This window comes from Globicephala melas, chromosome 19 (genome assembly GCF_963455315.2).
Source record: "Globicephala melas chromosome 19, mGloMel1.2, whole genome shotgun sequence".
Lineage (NCBI taxonomy): Eukaryota > Metazoa > Chordata > Mammalia > Artiodactyla > Delphinidae > Globicephala > Globicephala melas.
The window spans coordinates 31,255,843-31,262,581 of record NC_083332.1 but is presented as its reverse complement, the minus strand read 5'-3'; positions in this window follow the sequence as shown (position 1 = coordinate 31,262,581).

Genomic DNA, 6,739 nt, shown 5'->3' with positions numbered 1-6,739 from the left:
GTACACTTTGGGATGCTGTGCTAGACTGCTTCTCCAACTTTCTGGTTGGAATCTGAGTCTAGAAGCTCTAGAGACCACTGCGCCCCCAGCTATAGCTGTCATTTGTTGACTACTTCTCATGTGTCTCATCCTAAAGGAAATGCTTTACATTCATTCTTTTGTTTTAATTTTCTCATTCCCATTTTGGAGCTAAGGACGGCAAGGTTCAGAGAGAGGTTAAATCACACAGCTGGTGAGTGGAAGAGTCTGGCTTCAGACAGAGGCACCTGCACAACAGATACCAAAGCCGTGACTTCAGGGCGCTGACTGTCCTACCTGGGCCCCTGCGGTGGGGAGTGGGCAAGGGATGAAGGAGATCAAGAAAGCAAGTTACATCCCCTGATTTGCCCCAGAGAAAGCAGGTGGGTCAAGGGTCAGACAAGAAAAGAGGGTCATTAAGAACATCAAAGACCCCCTCCCTCTCTCTGCTTCCTATCAGGAACATGGCACAATCAGGTTGGGCGGTTGCTGCTTTCTTTTAATAACCTGTGATAATATCCAGAGTGTTTCACAATCTACTTCCCCTTCACCTGGTGTAGTGGCAGGGCTCCGGGAATGGAGCCAATCCTGACAAGCCATCAGAAGCTATGCCTCCAAAACTCTTGGTCAGTACTTGAGACTGACGACACAGCAGCACCAAGCCCCACAAGGTGGACTTTGGCGGTTGCATGCGTTCTGCTCCTTGCGTGGGGACAGCAGCCAAACCTGACCAGGGTGCACTGTCATTTTGGGGTTGCTGGAGCCTGCCCGAGGAAGGGGGTACCCGCCTGTGCTCCTCTGAAGGGCATGCTGAGCACTTGCTAGGGCGTGCCAGGCAGGTTCTTCCTCTCTCTTTTCTACACTAGCTCCTTCTCCCCTTTTCTTCTTCATTTGTCTCTCGCTTCTGCCATAGCCTTTCCAGAAAAGGAAGCCCATGTGGTCGAACAAGACCTGCCCAGGAAATCAGGAGACCTGGTTGTAACTAGCGAAGAACAAGGGATGCTGATCTGAGCTACGAGGTCCCAGCTCAGTGCTTTGACTGCCCACCAGCCAGGCAGCCTTCTTCCACTCTTTAGGTTTCAGCCCCCAATCTGCAACACAGGACACATGCACCAGATTATGGTTTGCAGCCCTTTGAAAAAGACAGGAGAACTTTTCTTATGCTGTTTACTGTTATTTTTGAGACTGTTTTTTTTTTTTAGAGTCAGCGACCTATGCTTAGTTTTATTTTTAAAAAAAATTAAAGTTTTTATACAATTTATTTTTAAATGCTAGATTTTATATTTAAGAAAATTCAAGATCATTGTCATTCCTTGAAAAATCAAATCTGGCCACCCTGGACCTCTACTCATGCATGCCAACCGTCTGTTGGCCCTGAGTTCTGCTGTCCCTTCTAGGTGAGGTGTGTACTCCCCACCCAGAGCCCACTCTGTCTTACCATCACCCTACTTCTAGGTTTGTCAGAGGCTGGAGAAAGGTAGAACCCCAAAGGAACCTCAGATTCTCCTAAAAATGCACAAGGATAGGGAGTTTCCATGTCTGTGCTTTTCCTGTGTGAGAAAAGATTGAAAACACAGTTTTCAAGGTGTCCCCACACGTGAGAGCTCATGGGTCCTCCAAGCCGGAGAGGCATAGCAGCCAGGCAGTGCTCTGCTTCATTGCGTGATGAGGACCCGAGGCCCAAAGAGGTGAAGTGACTTGCCCAAAGTCACAAAGCTGCTGACCGTCAACATGAGAGTTCCAACTCAGATTTGCTCATTCCTGGCCCACTGCTCCTTCTCTACCAGGAAGTCTCTCACCTCAATTTGAATACTAGCTTACATTTCCTCACCCCCTTATCCATTGGGCTCCTCTGATGACTCGGCAGGTGTGCAGGGCAGCTGTTACTAAACACATTTCAGTAGATGAGGAAACTGAGGCAGTGAGGTCAATTGGCATAAAAGCAGAGTAAGCAGTTTTCTTGGTGGCATAATTTGAAGGATAACGGGAAGGGTGTGTGTGTCTCTCTGTCTGCATGGGGGAATCCTAATACACTCCCCCCACCCTTTTTTTTTTTTTTTTTTTTTGCGGTACGCGGACCTCTCACTGTTGTGGCCTTTCCCGTTGCGGAGCACAGGCTCCGGACGCGCAGGCTCAGCGGCCATGGCTCACGGGCCCAGCCGCTCCGAGGCACATGGGATCTTCCCGGACCGGGGCATGAACCCGCGTCCCCTGCCTTGGCAGGCGGACTCTCAACCACTGCGCCACCAGGGAAGCCCCCCCCCACCCTTTTTAATGGAGGAAAAAGGGGCAGGGAAAGGAGAGATCCAAAAGTACCAAACACCAATCTCACTCACTTTGCAAATTTGGAAACATCACTTTTGGATTCTGTCTCCTTTTCTCCCTTCCTTTCCTTCCTTTCTTTTTACTGTGTGAACAAAGGAGTGATCTAATAGTACTTTAGATTTTCAAAATGCTACACGGACTTCTCAGTTATCCTTGTCAAAATCCATAAAAGGCAGAGTGGGATGATGAGATCTATTTCCCGAGCAGGATATTGAGTCAGCAATAGGATGAACAAGTCCAGGTTCACTTAGCAGCTTAGAGATCAGGCTGAGCGTAAACCCTGGGTCACATGGGACTTCAGAGTGAGGCAAGCTTAGTCTCTCAGAAGAATTCTTGCTTCGGTTTTGGGAGCATCTACAATGTGCCAAGTATGTGCTGGGTACTTTATAGACAAAAATCTCATAAACCCACAGGATGTTCCTAGGGCAGCCTATGGCCATCTCCATTTCACCATTAAGGAAGCCAAGGAGGGCCAAGATGCCCAAAATGCTGCCCAAGGTCATCCCACAGGCCTGGGTCTGAAAGCCCACGTTCCCTCCGCGACGTTGCTTTTTGCAATAGAAAAGGAATTGTCCACAATTCTCTTCCCTCCACCAACAATCCTATGTCAGGGTCTTCCCTTAATCCCTGCATCCCCAGTGACCCCTCCTGGGTGTTTGGGGGTGTCTTCCAGGTCCTCTGGGATTGTCTGAAGGTTAAATAATGTTTGGGTCATTTTGCTACTAAAGAAGCTTCAACAATGTAAAAGGGAAAACAAAACCCTACATCGTAGCTAATCGTGCATGGGTTCTCAATTCAGCTTAGGGTTGTCAATTTTAATGTCTCTTTGGAAAGGAGTAGGGCTGGTTTAAACTGAGTAACAAACATTTATTCAGGAAGCAGAAAGCCCATGCCACACCCTTGACGTGCTACTAGGAAAGAGGGACTAAACATTAACCAGAAGGCAAATACAGAAACATCAGAGGGTTGGTGCACGGAGCAAAAAGCAAGGGGCACTGGATAACAGTAGTGAAGCTCGTGGCCTTGGAAATCAGCCAAAGCCTGGGTTCAAATCCCTCCTTTGATACTCACTAGCTGCATGGTTTTGGGCAAATGACTGAACCCTTTTTAGCCTTCATTTTTTTGGTAAATCTGGGGTGAAAATAATGTATTCCTCTGTGACTTGTGATATAGATTAAATGATATAATGTATAGAACATGTTTGGGAGACTGCCCTGGCATTCTTATGGGCTCCATCAATGAGAGCTCTTGTTATATACAATTAAACTGCAATTAACCTACTTTCAGGCTCTCTCCTCTCAAGTTTTTTGTTTTTTTGGGTTTTTTTGCGGTACGCGGGCCTCTCACTGCTGCGGCCTCTCCCGTTGCGGAGCACAGGGTCCGGACGCGCAGGCTCAGCGGCCATGGCTCACGCGCCCAGCTGCTCCGCGGCATGTGGGATCTTCCCGGACCGGGACACGAACCCGTGTCCCCTGCATCAGCAGGCAGACTCTCAACCACTGCGCCACCAGGGAAACCCTCCTCTCAAGTTTTTTGCTATGTTCATATTTCAAGAAAAGGTCACAGCGGGGTTTTTTATTATATCGTTCTTTTAAATTTTCTAGAGCATGTTTTGTGGCCCCGACAGGTTCAGGCTAAATCGCCATCGTAGGATATCTATCAGCCCTCGCAATAGGAATGGCTGCCTTATGATGAGCAGGTGAAGCTATGCAAGAAGCAAAGAAAGAGAATGATGTGTCCACTACACTCTACTTATGGAGGAAAGATGGTGAACAGGAGAGCAACAGGTTTTTCGAAATCTATGCAGAACAGACTTTGGGGAGAATGCCAAGTGTTGATTAACCCAGGTCCCGGTCCTGGGTAGGGGCATCCCGGTCAACTGATGTCATGCAGAAATGGAAACTGGCAGAGATTGGAAAACAACAGTCACAAGACTTTGAGAAAATAAGCTCCTGGTTCGTAAGAGGCAGGATGAAAGCTGACACCAGCCATTCCTGAAAAGAGAAAATGAGGGTATTCGTTGGATCAGTGCATGGTATCTGTGATGAATGCGGCGATTCTGGCTGTGTACAAAAGTCTACTGTGCCATTTTGGATACCTTCTGATGAAAAGGATATTGTACCATTAGTGAGGCCCAGTGCAATACAGCTGAAGTGATCGGGGCCCACACAGAGCCGTGGATAGTTTAAAAGGGAAGTGAAATCAGGCTGGCGTTCTCCAGGAAAAGGCAGATTGAGAGGAGGGTATCACGGAATGACACAGCATTCTGAAATGAGAACAGAGAATAAAAGCTACAAAGGCTATTGGAGTTCATGGGCCTTTCTCCCTGCCTCCCTTCCACTTCTCCCTAATCCAAACAAGGCAGGGCAGTCTAAAAGAACTGTGTATTAGCAAGGACATTTAATATACGGGCATTTAAAAAATACTAAACATTTACCTGGGAACCAAGCAGAGAAAAGAGAAAGAGGGAATGATGCGTTATAGAATTAAGGCAAAGATTGCCTACAGCAACCACACGGAGGATTTTGGAATAGCATCAAATAACTGAAGAAAAGGAAAAAGGAAACAAGAAATATTGAGCAATTGATATGTTCCAGAACGGGCTTTCAAGTCAAATACCTGGGTTCAACCCTCACGCATGAGCTGTGTGACTTTGGGTAAGTTCCTTAACTTCTCTGAGCCTCAGGAGCAATGCAATCCCCTACCTCATCACCCTTTTGTGAAGATTAAAAGTAATAGTGTATGTAAAATACCTAGAATAGGGCCAGCTGTGGAGTGGGCCCTCATAGTGATAGTTATTATCATTGCAGTTTTTACCAGCGTTGGTCCACAGAGCATCCCTGGGAGAAGGTTCATGTTTTACATGTGAGGAAACTAAGGCTCAGAGAGGTTAAATATTTTGCCCAAGGTCACATAGGCAGTAAATGTTGGAGCTTGTATTTGATCCCAGGTTTGTCTGACACATTCACTTCCCATCCTGCCTTATGGCAGGTGATAGGCAGACAAAATCTTACATACTAGCTATGCTTAATCCATGCTTCCTTCATAGATATACATTTTTCTAGGAATCTAAACCATTAGCACATATTTATATGCTTTCTACACCTATGAGGGCTCTGTAGCCCTCAGTGAAAACCTGACATATTTGGAGATCCTGGGGAAATGAACATCCTCAGAAGTCAAAATAAGTGGGGCACGCCACTGCATGCATTACAATAGGATAAAAATAGCATTCAAGACACAATGGCTGGGAGGGAGAGGGTTCAGTTATGTAGCAAGGGACTATGGAGCATCTCTGAAGATTCATAAAGCTTCTGTGTGCACGTACGTTCCTGCCCTCAGCAAGCTTACTGTCCCATGGGACATCTGTGGATACAAGCTGCTCTTCTCGTTTGCCATTCTCCCCTCTTTGTAGCTTTCAGTTCAGTCTGGATTTTGTTCAGGACTGTCTGGGCTGGGCTGGGGGTTGGGTGGTTGTTCAATGCCATTGCTAAGGACTTGGTGCCTGACGCTGAGCTAGTGGCTATAAACAGTGCAAGAGAAGTTTAAGACCCAGCCTGTACGACTGAAAGTCTTCCAAAGCAATTGGGAAGATAAGGAATACTCATGTGAAACCCTCAGGGACACACAAAAGCCATATATAATTAAACTTCCCAGGGGATGGCTTGGGGAGTAATAGCCTCAGGATGTCAGAGTCTGGAGAGAAGCATGTGGGGTAGAACAGAATCATGGAATTGAAGGATGTTAGAGGTGGAAAGCTACCAGCTGGCTCAGTGTCTCACTTCCTAAATGATACTGGATTTCCATTTATGATGTTCTCGGAAAATGGACCACTGGACTCTAACTTCATCTGGGACAAGGATTTTGCTAGTTTACATCTATCATTGGACAGTTTCAATGATCATTCAGTTTTTTATTACATTATACCAGAATCAGTGTTCTTTAGCCCACTGAATTTAGTTTTGCCCTACTAGTCTGGGGTGGGATAAGTTGAACTACTGGTTTTACTACTTTGTAATACTAATACATCCAGTTCCCTTCCCATGGCCTCGTTGTAATTTCTTGACCCTTGACTTTGGGATGGCTTGATTTGGACAACCGGAATATTGTTGGATGTGATGCCCAGAGAGGCTTTGATTTTTGTGTGCCTTTTTGTGCTTCTTCCATCACTATGAGAAAAATATTCCCCACGGCACCTACTGATTCTCAAAGACAAAGAAACATGGAGAATAAAACTGAACCCAAGCCATGACCTGAAGCAGAGCCCAGCCAAGCCTACATCAGATCAGACAAACTCCAGCTCACCTGCAGATACCTATGAGGCAAACAGATGTGGTAATAAGCTGCAGCATTAATGTGGCAATAGTGCACTAAAACATACAGCAACAAAGATTAG